The sequence below is a fragment of the Bos grunniens genome, chromosome 1 (genome assembly GCF_055505025.1).
Source record: "Bos grunniens cultivar Pamir isolate PY7600 chromosome 1, Bosgru_T2T1.0, whole genome shotgun sequence".
Taxonomy (NCBI): Eukaryota; Metazoa; Chordata; class Mammalia; order Artiodactyla; family Bovidae; genus Bos; species Bos grunniens.
The window spans coordinates 6,422,287-6,437,835 of NC_141165.1; the positions used below are offsets into that span (position 1 = coordinate 6,422,287).

Below are 15,549 nucleotides of genomic sequence, written 5' to 3' on the forward strand. Positions count from 1 at the left end.
CGGAGAGGAGGGGCAGAGGGGAGGGGAGGAGCACGGAGCCGGAGGCGGAGCCGGACCTGCCCGGTCGGACCTCGCCCGGCGCCTGCTGTCGCTCGGCGGCCGCTCGCCCAGGGCCGCTGCGGACCTGGGCCTCCGACGTCCGGCGCCCCGGGCCGTGTGAGTCCTGGGAGCTCAGGACGAATCTTTCTTTTCTTTCTTTCTTTCCCGGGTCCGCCGCTTTAACCCCCAAAGGTGTCCTGGCAGGACCGGAGTAGCTAGCTACCGCCGGTGCCACCGAGTGGCCGCGGGGCTTGGTCCACCGGGGCACTCATTGTGGCCCCATTCTTGGACATGCTTATGGACTTATGATTTCCGATCGTTTTTATTCCGAGCGTTCTGTCGTGAAAACACGCTGAGATGACAAAGGTACGAAGTAGACCCTCGGTCTGTCACGAAGTCCTCCTGCTCCGGAAAGCCGCCCCCCTCGCCCCAATCCTGCAGCCTCCACGTGAGTGGCGCCCCTAGAGTTGAGCGGTGCCTTGGTGATAACCAGCCTTGGCTGGGCTTCCCTGGGTTGTGCTAAGTGGCTTCAGTCGTGCAGACTCTTTGCGACCCCCTGGACTGTAGCCCGACAGGCTCCTCTGTCCATGGAATACTCCAGGCAAGAACACTGGAGTGCGTAGCCATTTCCTCCTCCAGGGGATCTTTGAACCCAGGGATCGAACCCGCATCTCTTACATCTCTTGCGTTGGCAAGCGGGTTCTTCACCTCTAGCGCCTGGGCTAATCCTCCGTGATAATTCTCCAAGGCCTCATTGTCCTTGCTTTATATATGAGAGAATCGACCCTTAGGGCAAATAACTTGCCCAGTCAGAAGACATACAGATGGGAAATTCAGGGTTGAAACTCCAGTTTATCTGACTTCCAACTATGGTCAAAACTGTGACTGGTACCTCCTGTTTCCATTTTTAGCAGGAAATACTTGAGTCTCTGGCTAGAAATGTGCACATTTCCTATTCAGATTCAGATCAGCTTCTCAATATTTTGGTGGAAGATTTAGTTTCCCAAAGGTGGGTGTAGAATAAAATAGCTCAGCTTAGGCAAGGCCAGGGACTGGAAGTTGGTGCATCTCAGAGACCACAGTGCTATGAAAGGAGAGGGAGAGGGGCCTCACTTCTCTGTTGCCAAGGTTCCCAGTTTCCATGGCAACCCTGAACCCAGGAGTTGTTCAGATAATTGAGATAGTATTGCACCTTAATGTTTTCAGGTACCTGAGGGTCTCCAGGACTCACCATAGCATAGGTCAGAGGCCGGGTCTATACAGCTCAAACCACCAGAAGCAGAAACAGTTGATCGTTCCAGCAGATTGAACGGATTCTAATGGCTTCTCTGTGTACATTCAGGCCTGGATCAGAAATCACAGATAGATAGATCAGGAAAGAATTTCATAAGTGGGATACAGATCCATAGTAAGTTACCATGGAGACATGAAGAGTATGCTACCTTTTTTTTTTTTTAACTGTACCAGAAAATACTGACTCATTCGGGCTGCGGTTTCAGCTAACAGAGGGACTTACCCTCTAGGCTACTGAAAGCATCTGAGAAACTCGGAAAAGACAGCCATTAGGTCAAGTTCAGTTGCCCGGAGTGGGGCTGCCTTGTCCTGTATACATGGGTATCAGTGCTAGGTGATCAGGGGCCCCCTGGGCCCCTGAGACCCAGTGATCTTTGGGAAGACATCTTTCTTCCTTGAAGAACTCAGAGAGGAGGGGCATCTCCAGCACATCTGAGCAGAAAGACATCAAAAGAAGGGTCACAGGATTTTGAAGACAGTCCGTTCATGACAACCAGCTTTCCCCGTGCTCTAACTGGCTAAACCTTGGGGGGATTCTCAGCTGTATAGAAGCAAGGGTGATTATGCCACCTATGTCATAAGGCTGTGATGGGAGCTCAACACAGAGCCAAATTTGCAAATTTGTCCATCACCTGGTAGAGAGAGGTTCAAAATGATATAGCTATTACATGTCTTTTTCCAAGCTCCCCTCTGGGAGCATTTTATGAAAAATCCTTTAAAATATATACATCAATATATGAAAAAAATCATTCCTACCCTCTCGGATATAAATGCATGAAAACTTATAGAAAATAATCTAGCCAGGGGCACAAGTGCAGAGCTGGAAAAAATACAGCAGCTGAAAGAGACAGGAAGCTCAGGGTACCCACAAGTTGGACTCTTGACTCCCACCCAGACTTCTGCCACTCCCTGCTCCTCTTCCCAGGAGCCCTGGGCTCAGCCAAGCAGCGCCCTTACCCTGGGTCCTACGCAGTAAGTAACCCCCTCTATGCTTGTCTGGGTCACTGGCTCATAATCAAATGGGGCCGTACCGGGGTTCCTAACATTTTTTACCTTCCTGTTATTTGTCGGTTTCCTAGTTACTCAGCAGAACTAAAACCCGGCATGGCTGCAGCCTGTGATTATTCATTGACTATTATGGCTTGATTCACAAGGAACATTGGGTTTTCCAGTGAATTAAACCCAATAAAAGTATGACCCTTGGGCTTCAAGATCAAAAGTCGAAGATGTTAGAAGGAAATGAAAAGTTGGGGCATGCATGGGCTGAAATGACCAGACACACCATGTCAAGCTGAGTGTAGGAGTAGCCTTAACTCTTCCCTTAAGAAAGAAGGAAGCTCATCGAAGAGAGGAAGAAAGAGGAATTATAGCAGAATGAAGGCATTATAAGTACTAAATTTCCAGAGAGTAAAATGCACATAGAGTTCTTTAGAATCCAGATGTAATTATTAAAAATGATTAGCTTACCTAGTCATCCTGTAAAAACTACCACAACAAAAATGGTTCCTTAGAAACATGTCTGTATTTACCTTGAAATATTAATCAATAGGCAGTATACAGTTTGAAGCAGTTTCCAGCTGCAACAGACGTCATATGGTCTGAGGTATATCATTTATTCATTCAGCAAACACAGTGTCAGCTGCCGAGAAGACAGATGAGTAAAGGCTTAGTCCCTGCTCTTGGAGAAGTAAAAATAAAGTCCACAGTTCTGCAAATATCATACACAAACGCGAGACTTTGGAAATCCTAGAAGGGGATAGGCAGTGGAGGAGAAAATGCACTTAGATATAATTTAATTCATTCATTCACCTGGTGGATAAAGGTCTGTCTAGTCAAAGCTGTGTTTTTTCAGTAGTTATGTATGGATGTGAGAGTTGGATCATAAAGAAGGCTGAGCATCAAAGAACTGATGCTTTCAAATTGTGGTATTGAAGAAAACTCTTGAGAGTCCCTTGGACTGCAGGGAGATCCAGGTCCATCCTAAAGGAAATCAACCCTGAATATTCATTGGAAGGACTGATATTGACACTGAAGCTCCAACGCTTTGGCCACTTGATATGAAGAGCCAACTCATTTTGAAAAGACCCTGATGCTGGGAAAGATTGAAGGCAGGAGGAAAAGGGGATGACAGAGGATTAGATGATTGGATGGCATCACTGACTCAATGGGCATGAGTCTGAGCAAACTCTGGGAGATTGTGAAGGACAGGGAGACCTGATGTGCTGTAGTCCAAGGGGTTGCAAAGAGTCAGACACGACTGAGTAACTGAAAAAAATTCATTCATATTCTACCGCCTATGTTTCCTTTACTGACCATTCACCTTGCAGTCACTGGGTCATGTCTGGCAGGAGTTATTCTACTGATACATGTTAGGGTCAAGGAACAGATGAGGACTTCCTGGTGTTCCAGTGGTTAAGAGTCCACCTGCCAATGAAGTGGACGTGGGTTCCATCCCTGGTCTCTGAAGATTCCATATCCTGTGGAGCAACTAAGCCCACGCGCCTCAACTACTGAGCATGCACTTTGCAACAGAAGCCACTGCACTGAAAAGTCCCTGAACCGAAACTAGGGTAGCCCCTGCTCGCTGCAACTAGAAAAATCCTGCGAAAAGCACCAAAGACTCAGCACAGCCAAAAATAAATGAAAAACAATTTTAAAAAGGAACAAATGAAAAAAATAAATAAAAAAATAAAAAGGAACAAATGAAATTAAATTTTAAAGCACCCCCATCTCCCTTCACCTCACACAGCAGATAGGCACACGATGTGGACACCATGCAGTTGCCCTCTACTCATGCCCATCTGCTGTCAGAGGTTCCCAGAATCCAGGCCAACCTGGGGTGATCCAGCACCCTTGCAGTACCACTCGACCCCCCCCAGGCTGGTTCCACACTACTCGAGAGCAGGTAGTTTGGTTCTATACTTCTCTTAAAGATTCCTCAAAACAACCAACATGTGACTATGGAAGGTCAAAAACTGCCCCTAATGTCCTGTGTTAATTTCATCTGCTTTTGGCAGCCTCATTCAGTTCAGCTCAGTTGCTCAGTCCTGTTCGACTCTTTGCAACCTCATGGACCACAGCAGACCAGGCCTCCCTGTCCATCGCCAACTCCTAGAGTTTACCCAAACACGTGTCCATCAAGTCAGTGATGCCATCCAACCATCTCATCCTCTGTCGTCCCCTTCTTCTGCCTGCAGTCTTTCCCAGCGTCAGGGTCTTTTGAAACGAGTCAGCTCTTCGAATCAGGTGGCCAAAGTATTGGAGTTTCAGCTTCAGCATCATTCCTTCCAATGAACACCCAGGACTGATCTCCTTTAGGATGGACTGGTTGGATATCCCTGCAGTCCAAGGGACTCTCAAGAGTCTCCTCCAACACCACAGTTCAAAAGCATCAATTCTTTGGTGCTCAGCTTTCTTTATAGTCCAACTCTCACATCCATACATGACTACTGGAAAAACCATAGCCTTGACTAGATGGACCTTTGTTGGCAAAGTAACGTCTCTGCTCTTTAATACGTTGTCTAGGTGGGTCATAACTTTCCTTCCAAGGAGTAAGCGTCATTTAATTTCATGGCGGCAGTCACCATCTGCAGTGATTTTGGAGCCCAAAATTGGTCCCTTGTGATTGATCCCTGTGGGCATGAAGGCAGGGCAACCAGATAGAGCAAGCCCGTGATCTTATCCTTTGATGGGCCAGTCTCCCTGGGGTCCAGTCCCAGCTCAGCCTTTCATTAGCTGTCCAGCTGCGACCCTGGTAAGCTACAGAAACTGTCTGGGCCTCAGTTTCCTTTTCCATCATTTGCATAATGGCCATGCTTTTCTCCTAGGGCCGCTGGACGATTAAGTGAGTTCAAGGTTCTGAAACTCTTAGAACAATGCCTGGCACGTACAAGGTTGTGACAAATAAGCCAGAGCTCCCCTGACCCTGCAAGGGTTGATCCCACCATCCCCTTCAGCCACGTGTAATGACCACCCAGTTCTACACTCTAAGCAGGATCTTGACTCACAGCGAGGAATAAGATCAAGGCCAATGCCGTTCATAGGCGTACATGGTTTCACTGTAATTCTCTGGCCTTTGGTAGCAGGATATCAAGGAATAAACACTGAATTTTAAAATTGGGGAAAAAAAAGAGAGTTAATAAGTGAGACCAACTTCTGTTTTTATACGGAATCTAAAGCCTACTGAGGATCAATTTCTTGCTGTTGGTCATAAGACTATTTCCTGGTGGACCTGGGGCCCCAGTCCAGGCCAGCTGCCCCCCATGCCTCCCTGACGCAGTCATATTTCCTTATAAGGCAGTGCTCTCAGAGTATACGAGCCGCCTTCAAAATCCACTGTGATATTAAGCTGCATGATGACAGGCTGTAGGCAAGTCTGAACAACAAAAATAGTAAGAGGGACCCGTTGTATTCTGAAGAACTGATAATCCCTAAATAAATGTGTCTGCAATGTGAGTCAGATCTGAGGAGATATAGGATTTCAGAGGTGTGCATGTGTGTTCTGAATCACAAAATGATTCCCACAGTACACGCTGGACTGAATGATGCTTTGAGCACCAGCATGACTATTTATCTTGCAAACTGGACACCGAGCTGCTAGTCTTCACACAAACGAAGAGTTAGTCACTGCTGCGCCCGCCAGTCCAGCCAGTGATTAAGGAAGGCTAATTCACGTTGCCGCTCTTGGTGACAACGTAAAACCTGGATTAGCATTGTAAAGCCCAGGAATGTGACAGAAGCAACACGTGAATAATCATTAAAACCGGGTATTTATGTTATGTCCATTTGAAACTGCTCCCCTCAGGCTGGGACTCGAACCGAGTCAAAGCCCAGATTAGGATTTGAACCCCTTTAGTTGAGATCACACACCTGGTCCCAGGACTTAATGAGGCTCAGGTTCTTTTTACGTTCTTTATGTTCTTCAGGTTCTTTATGCACAGAAGGAATTCCGTGAAAGCCAAAGTGATAGGTAAGAAGTGAATTTATTGAGAGAGATACACATTCCATAGACGGAATTCAGTCCATCTAAAAGGCAAAAATAGCCCCCGGAGAAACACATTCCACAGACAGAGTGTGGGCCATCTCAGAAGGCCAGAGGCTCTGAGATATGGGGTGGTTAGTTTTATGGGCTGGGAAATTTCATAGGCTAATGAGCGGGAGGATTGTTCCAACTAGTTTGGAGAAGGAGTGGAGATTTCCAGGAATTGGGCCACGGCCCACTTTTTGGCCTTGTATGATCAGCCCTGGAACTGTTAGGGCACCTGTGGGTGTGTCATTTAGCTTATGGTAATGTATTATCTTCCCTGGTGGCTCAGATGGTAAAGAATCTCCTATAATGCAGGAGAGTTGGGTTGGGAAGATTCCCCTGGAGAAGGAAATGGCAACCCACTCCAGTACTCTTGCTTGGTAAATCCCATGGACAGAGGAGCCAGATGGTCTACAGTCCATGGGGTTGCAAAGTGTCAGACACGACTTGGCGACTGAACAGCAGCAGTGTATTAAAATGAGCGTATATAAGGCTCAGGGTCTGCTGGAAGTTGAACCTTCTGCTGTCTTGGACCTAGATGATTCTAACCAGTTTATGTCATATCCTCTACTGGGATGTCATTCTTTTAAAGGCTGTGCCCTGCCTCCCTCCCTCTGGTTTCACGTTCTTTTGAGATTTGGCTTTCCAATTGCTGCAAGACATTTTCCCTCGTTTCTTTACTTTTATGATTTCCAGTGTCTATGTCTATTTCAGACCCGTGGATTTGCTAGTGTCTCTGGTTTATAGTCATTATGTAAATCACCTCTTCTCATTGCAGCTAATGCTGGCTTTACCTCTCAGTGCCAGACTTGTCACCTCGAACTTGCCTCTTTGTTTCTGGTTGAGGGTGAAGAGGAGACACCACACAATACTCTCAGCTGTCAAGAGGAAGAACCCCAGGATTCATCTTCTGGAAGGTTCTCACAGAACTCTACAGGGGGTGCCCCAGCTCTCTGAGCAAAGAAACAGTCCTGTATTTGCCCCCTTATTAAAACAAAGCAGAGATGACTCACAGGGACACACCCCTTCCCCACCTCCCATTTTGGAGAAGGAGTGGAGGTTTCCAGGAATTGGGCCACTGCCCACTTTTTGGCCTTTTATGATCAGGCTTGAAACTGTTAGGGCACCTGTGGGTGTGTCATTTGCATTTACACCTGGAAAAAGGGACAATGAGGGGACCAGGTCCCAGTTGCCATCATGAAATTCTTTATACTTAAAAATTTTTACATTTTTTAAAAAATTACATTTTCATTTATTTTTTTGGTCATGCGCTGAGAACTGTGGGATCTTAGTTCTCCCACCAGGGATTGAACCCATGGTCTCATCTGTGAAAGTGCAAAATCCTAACCACTGGACTGCCAGGGAATTCTCTTAATAATATATAAGAGGCTCTTTTCCATTTTGCAGCTGCTGCTGCTGTTAAGTTGCTTTAGTCATGTCCAACTCTGCTACCTCATAGACGGCAGCCCACCAGGCTCCGCCATCCCTGGGATTCTCCAGGCAAGAACACTGGAGTGGGTTGCCATTTCCTTCTCCAATGCATGAAAGTAAAAAGTGAAAGTGAAGTCACTTAGTCATGTCTGACTCTTAGCAACCCCATGGACTGCAGCCTACCAAGTTCCTCTGTCCATGTGATTTCCCAGGCAAGAGTACTGGAGTGGGTTGCCATTCCCTTCTCCCTCCATTTTGCAGAAGGCTCTTCAAATTATGTAGTCAGTCCCTGGTGAGACATTTTCCCCATGACTTTCCCCACGTGCAGGGAGCCAGAGGGCACTTCTATCATACAGAACACACAGCAGACAGGTGGCCATCAGCCCCCTGCTCCCAAGGCAGCAGGTCAGAGCCTCTGTGTCAGTCTGACTTGGTCTTTTCAAGCTACATACTACACAAACTCACTTAAACACCTGTATTGTGATATAATCCACATACTGCAAAATTAACCCATGTAAAAGCCTAGAATGTGAGTCAAGTGGGCCTTAGAAAGCATCACTATAAACAAAGCTAGTGGAGGTGATGGAATTCCAGTTGAGCTATTTCAAACCCTGAAAGATGATGCTGTGAAAGTGCTGCACTCAATATGCCAGCACATTTGGAAAACTCAGCAGTGGCCACAGGACTGGAAAAGGTCAGTTTTCATTCCAATCCCAAAGAAAGTCAATGCCAAATAATGCTCAAACTACCACACAATTGCACTCATCTCAGATCAGATCAGATCAGATCAGTCGCTCAGTCGTGTCTGACTCTTTGCGACCCCATGAATCGCTGCACGCCAGGCCTCCCTGTCCATCACCAACTCCCAGAGTTCACTCAGACTCACGTCCATTGAGTCAGTGATGCCACCCAGCCATCTCATTCTCTGTCATCCCCTTCTCCTCTTGCCCCCAATCCCTCCCAGCATCAGAGTCTTTTCCAATGAGTCAACTCTTCGCATGAGGTGGCCAAAGTACTGGAGTTTCAGCTTTAGCATCATTCCTTCCAAAGAAATCCCAGAGCTGATCTCCTTCAGAATGGACTGGTTGGATCTCCTTGCAGTCCAAGGGACTCTCAAGAGTCTTCTCCAACACCACAGTTCAAAAGCATCAATTCTTCAGCCCTCAGCCTTCTTCACAGTCCAACTTTCACATCCATGCGTGACCACAGGAAAAACCATAGCCTTGACTAGACGGACCTTTGTTGGCCAAGTAATGTCTCTGCTTTTGAATATGCTATCTAGGTTGGTCATAACTTTCCTTCCAAGGAATAAGTGTCTTTTAATTTCATGGCAGCAGTCACCATTTGCAGTGATTTTGGAGCCCAGAAAAATAAAGTCTGACACCGTTTCCACTGTTTCCCCATCTATTTCCCATGAAGTGATGGGACAGGATGCCATCCATGATCTTCCTTTTTTGAATGTTGAGCTTTAAGCCAACTTTTTCACTCTCCACTTTCACCTTCATCAAGAGGCTTTGTAGTTCCTCTTCACTTTCTGCCATAAGGGTGGTGTCATCTGCATATCTGAGGTTATTGATATTTCTCCCAGCAATCTTGATTCCAGCTTGTGTTTCTTCCAGTCCAGCATTTCTCATGATGTACTCTGCATATAAGTTAAATAAACAGGGTGACAATATACAGCCTTGATGTGCTCCTTTTCCTATTTGGAACCAGTCTGTTGTTACATGTCCAGTTCTAACTGTTGCTTCCTGACCTGCATACAGATTTCTCAAGAGGCAGATCAGATGGTCTGGTATTCCCATCTCTTTCAGAATTTTCCACAGTTTATTGTGATCCACACAGTCAAAGGCTTTGGCGTAGTCAATAAAGCAGAAATAGATGTTTTTCTGGAACTCTCTTCCTTTTTCCATGATTCAGCGGATGTTGGCAATTTGATCTCTGGTTCCTCTGCCTTTTCTAAAACACGCTAGTAAAGTAATGATCAAAATTCTCCAAGCCAGGCTTCAGCAATACGTGAACCATGAATTCCAGATGTTCAAGCTGGTTTTAGAAAAGGCAGAGGAACCAGAGATCAAATTGCCAACATCCGCTGAATCATGGAAAAAGGAAGAGAGTTCCAGAAAAACATCTATTTCTGCTTTATTGACTACACCAAAGCCTTTGATTGTGTGGATCACAACAAACTGTGGAAAATTCTGAAAGAGATGGGAATACCAGACCACCTGACCTGCCTCTTGAGAAACCTATATGCAGGTCAGGAAGCAACAGTTAGAACTGGACATGTAACAACAGACTGGTTCCAAATAGGGAAAGGAGGATGTCAAGGCTGCATATTGTCACCCTGTTTATTTAACTTATATGCATAGTACATCATGAGAAACACTGGGCTGAAAAAAGCACAAGCTGGAATCAAGATTGCCGGGAGAAATATCAATAACCTCAGATATGCAGATGACACCACCCTATGGCAGAAAGTGAAGAGGAACTAAAAAGCCTCTTGATGAGAGTTAAAGAGGAGAGTGAAAAAGTTGGCCCAAAGCTCAACATTCAAAAAACAAAGACCATGGCATCCTGTCCCATCACTTCATGGGAAATAGATGGGGAAACAGTGGAAACAGTGTCAGACTTTATTTTGGGGGGCTCCAAAATCGCTGCAGGTGGTGACTGCAGCCATGAAATTAAAAGCTATTTATTCCTTGGAAGAAAAGTTATGACCAACCTAGATAGCATATTCAAAAGCAGAGACATTACTTTGCCAACAAAGGTCCATCTAGTCAAGGCTATGGTTTTTCCAGTGGTCATGTATGGATGTGAGGGTTGGACTGTGAAGAAGGCTGAGGGCCGAAGAATTGATGCTTTTGAACTGTGGTGTTGGAGAAGACTCTTGAGAGTCCCTTGAACTGCAAGGAGATCCAACCAATCCACTCTGAAGGAGATCAGCCCTGGGATTTGTTTGGAAGGAATGATGCTAAAGCTGAAACTCCAGTACCACCTCATGCGAAGAGTTGACTCATTGGAAAAGATTCTGATGCTGGAAGGGATTGGGGGCAGGAGGAGAAGGGGATGAGAGGATGAGATGGCTGGATGGCATCACTGACCTGATGGACGTGAGTCTAAGTGAACTCTGGAGTTGGTGATGGACAGGGAGGCCTGGCGTGCCGCAATTCATGGGGTCGCAAAGAGTCGGACACGACTGAGCGACTGAACTGAACTGAAAGTATATGGTTCAGTGGTTTTAGAAATATTCACAAATATGTGCAGCTGTCACCCCAGTCACATTTAAGACATTTTTATCACCTCAGAAAGAAGCTCTGTTTCCATTAGCCATCATCCCATCAGCCCTTCTCTCCCCTGCTAGCCCTGTGTAATCACTGATCTGCTTTCTGCCTGCCTATTCTATGCTTTTCCCATGAACAGAGGTGTACCATTTTTTGTTTTGTTGTTCAGTCGCTCAGTCACTCTTTGTGACCGCCGTGGACTGCAGCACACAAAGCTTCTCTGTCCTTAGCTATCTCCCAGAGTTTGCTCAAAACTCACGTCCATTGAATCTGTGATGCCATCCAACCATCTCACCCTCTACGGTCCCCTTCTCCTCCTGCCCTCAATCTTTCCCAGCATCAGGGTCTTTCCTAATGAGTCAGCTCTTCCCATCAGGTGGCCAAAGTGTTGGAGCTTCAGCTTCAGCATCAGTGCTTCCAATGAATATTCAGGGTTGATCTCCTTTAGGATTGACTAGTTTGATCTCCCTGCAGTCCAAGGGACTCTCAAGAGGCTCCCCCAACACCACAGTTTGAAAGCATCAATTCTTCCCCACTCAGCTTCTTTATGGTCCAACTCTCACATCCGTCCACGACAACTGGAAAGACCGTAACTTTGACTATACGAACCTTTGTCAGCAAAGTGATGATCTCTGCTTTTTAATACACTGTCTGGGTTTGTTGTAATAGCTTTTCTTCCAAGGAGCAAGCGTCTTTTGTGATTGGCTTCTCTCACTCAGCCTACTCTTCTCAAGGATCATCCAGGTTGTAACCTGTGTCAGCATTTCATTTTTCTTTATGACCCATATATATTTTATTATATCCAATTGTTTGGTTTCTGTTGGCAGCTATCTGTGAAACGTCTGGCTTGTGATTGAGGCTTATAGCATCTTTAACGCCAAGAGAGGGCTGACCAGTGATGCTCTTTTCCTGGACCAGCTTGGGCAGCAGAGGAAGACGCAAAGCCAGGTGGGTAGGAGGTGCCCTGGGCTGTGCCAGACGGTCCGTCACAGGGCTGCGTTCAGGCCTCCTTTGTTTTTCTCCCACGGTGGCTGTCACGGCAGAGGGCCACCTTAGGAACAGCTGGGTCTTCCTCACTGGGGAGAGGAGAGGAGATCAATGAAGCCCTTCCCTCTCTGAGCTTCAACACACTTGATAACGAGGGAGAAGAATATTTGAGGAAACTAGCTGCTTGTCTCTTGTTGCTTTATTTTCACTTTGGTGTTTGTATAGAAAAAAGAGTGAACTATTTCTCTGAAAGAACCACCTGATCTGGTTTACTTAAAAAAAAAAATTGACATTTTGCTCATCCATTCACTCACTCATTCCTTCCTTCATTCATTTCAGTTTTATTGAGGTACAATTGGCACAATTTGACATTTTATTTTGACAGGGAAGTAGGATTTGTTGGTAAGCGTGAGTGAGCAGGGGAAAGCACCAAGCTCTCATGAGTGGAGGCCCACCACTGGTCCGGGGGGCCATAATTAGGGGTGTATTTGATCCCTCGTATCTTCCCTGGTGGCTCAGATGGTAAAGCGTCTGCCTATACTGTGGGTAGACCCGGGTTCAGTCCCTGGGTTGGGAAGATCCCCTGCAGAAGGAAATGGCAACCCACTTCTGTACTCTTGCCTGGAAAACCCCATGGACGGAGGAGCCTGGCAGGCTACAGCCCATGAGGTCGCAGAGAGTCAGACACAGCTGAGCAACTTCACTTTTCACTTTGGCCCCTCAGCCATCCGGGATGAGCCGCTTTTCCGCCACCATGTTTCAGATTCATCCACGTTAAATTTAGCAAATCCCCGCTTCTTGGAGATGTGGACCTTCCGTCAGCCAGGGAACTTGAACTTGGCCTTGTGAAGGGCCTCAGTCGCATGCTCCTTGTTCTGCAGCTTGGTGTGGATGGACTTTATGACTTGGCCGGTGTGGGCCCTGGCCACTGTGCCCTGGGCCTTTCCAAAGGCATCGCAGATACCTATCTGCAGCCTGGATTGAGGGTGGCAGGCCAGTCATGAGTGTCCCCTGGAAAGGGCTGTTTCCAAGGTCCCTTAGGGCAACCCACACAGGCAACAGGCTGCATATACTACCTGACATTTGCAATCACTGCACACCAAGCCCCCATGGGGAATGGAGCATAGTTGGCTTAATTGGCTGCAAATACAATTTGACATTTTAAAAATGATTTGTCAGTGTGACTTGCACATTTGAATACTTATTTCTAAAGGCTTTTAAACACTGTATTTGTTCTCAAAACAGCATCCAGAGGGATCCTGTTAAAACATCTGTCAGACCCTCTCTCCTCAGCTGAAGCCCTCCAGTGGCCCAGGGTGACTCAGAGGAAGAGCTTGAGGCCCTCCGATTTCCCCTCCCCACTCTGAGGCCTCCATCTCTCAGATGTCTCCTCTTGCCCCAGTCCTCCTGGTCCTCAGGGCACCAGCTGGCCTCCCCCAAACATCAGACAGGATCCTCCCTCTCCTGGGAAACCTCTTCCCACGTCTAAAATTTAATCCATTTTTCATCTAACACAGCCTGACTTTTTTTTTCCCTAAAGCCCTTGTCATTATGTAATTTTCCTTTGACATTTTCCTTTTTCACCCTGTTCACTCTCCCTGAATATTCATAGGAAGGACTGATACTGAAGCTGAAGCTCCAGTACTTTGGCCACCTGATGCAAAGAGCCAACTCATTGGAAAAGACGCTGATGCTGGGAAAGATTGAGGGTAGGAGGAGAAGGGGACAACAGAGGATGAAATGGTTGGATGGCATCACTGACTCGAAGGACATGAGTCTGAGTAAACTCTGGGAGTTGATGATGGACAGGGAGGCCTGGCGTGCTGCAGTCCATGGGGTCTCAGAGTTGGGCATGACTGAGTGATAGAACAACTCTTCTTCTCCCCTGCATGAATTCTATTTCAGCAGGGTGGGGTTGTATCCATTTCAGGCACTACTTTTCTGCAGAACAATTCCTAACATGGCACTCAATACATATTTGTTGGGTAAACGACACCCATGAATTCCAGGGAATTTTTGCCGCCTTTCTGAGGAAGAAGTATAATGTTAGTTTGTACATATGGATGCAGCTGTTACAAGTTTTACCAATAAAAAGAGATAAATACATTATGTGAAGTCTTTCATTTTTTAAAATTTTATTTTATATTGGAGTTTAGTTGATTTACAGTGTTGAGTTAGTTTCAGGTGTAACAGCAAAGTGATTCGTTTATATTGATATTAATACATATACATGTGTCTGTTCTTTTTCAAATTTTTTTTAGCATTTACATTATTGCAGATTATTGAGTAGAGTTCCCTGTGCTGTACAGTAGGCCGTTGTTGGCTATCTGTTGTAAATACGGTAGTGTGTAGGCGTTAATCCCAAACTTCTAATTTATCCTTCCCATGCCCCATCTTTCCTCTGTTGGTAAGCATAAGTTTCTTTTTGAAGTCTGCAAGTCTGTTTCTGTTATGTAAATAAGCTCACTTATATCATTTTTAAGATTTCACATAGGAAGTGAATGGTATTCTTTCTTTGACTTCACTTAGTATGGTAATCTCTAGGTTCATCCATGTTGCCAAGATGGCATTATTTTATTCTTCTTTATGACTGAGTAGTATTCCATTGTATGTATATACTACTCTTCTTTAACCATTCCTGTATTGATAGACATTTAGGCTGCTTCCTTGTCTTGGCTGTTGTAAATAGTGCTGCAATGAACATTAGGGTGCATGTATTTTTTGAATTTGAATTTTGCCCAGTATATGCCTGGGAGCAGGATTGTTGGGTTATATGTTAGCTCAGTTTTTAGTTGTTCAGTGGTCATTTATAGTATATAGCTGAAACAATGAAAACCAGAACAGTGGCAGACCTTGTGTTTACATAGTACTTTATGATTTTCCTAGGCTTACTTTCTATGAAATTACTTATTTTGGATAGCAGTACTATTTCCAGTTTAAATGACTTGCTCCAAGTCACAGAAGTTGCCGACACCTTGATCTTGGACTTCCAGCCACCAGACCTGTCAGAGAATTAACGTCTACTTTTTCAAGCCACTGAGTTTGTGGTACAGAAGCCACAGGAAACTCTTGCAACCTTTTTTTCTGAGACAAGATACTGAAAGGAGAGAAAAAACCACCAGGGATGAAGTTAAGGGATGGGAAGCTTTCTAAGAAAGTGAAGGGCCTTAGTAGGAGTAAGAAAGTTTTGAGTACATTGAAAACAGGATAAAGAGTAAAAAAAGCTGAATTAGGCAGTGACTTGGATCTCTGACCTTCTCTACAAGAAAACGAGAAAAGGAGGTTTATGAAACTGCTTTCTTGAACACTCTAGCCAGTGGGGCCAATGTGTATTTAGGGTGATAACTACACGTTGAAATCTTAAGTACAGTCTTAGAGGTGAGGCACCATCTCCTATTTATGTGAAAAAAATCATTAAAATAAAAAGAATAAGAGCTTAGAATTCAGATCAATTACAAGTTGATAATGGTGTGAAGGGATCAATGGCCTGAAGAT

General features: G+C 45.5%; 1 long non-coding RNA gene and 1 pseudogene across 2 annotated transcripts; one reads left to right on the forward strand and one right to left on the reverse strand.

Annotated features, from left to right (window-relative positions):
* The first annotated feature begins 9 nt into the window (after window positions 1-9).
* LOC147378896 (uncharacterized) lies at window positions 10-14,163 on the forward strand. Of its 2 annotated transcripts, none has more exons than XR_015170028.1 (3): window positions 10-405; window positions 11,895-12,015; window positions 13,667-14,163. It is a non-coding gene; the product is annotated as an uncharacterized LOC147378896 (long non-coding RNA). The 2 variants fall into 2 exon arrangements; XR_015170026.1 differs by having other exon boundaries at window positions 47-487.
* Window positions 13,074-13,200, reverse strand: LOC147378897 (small nucleolar RNA SNORA70; annotated as a pseudogene).
* Window positions 14,164-15,549: the final 1,386 nt, after the last annotated feature.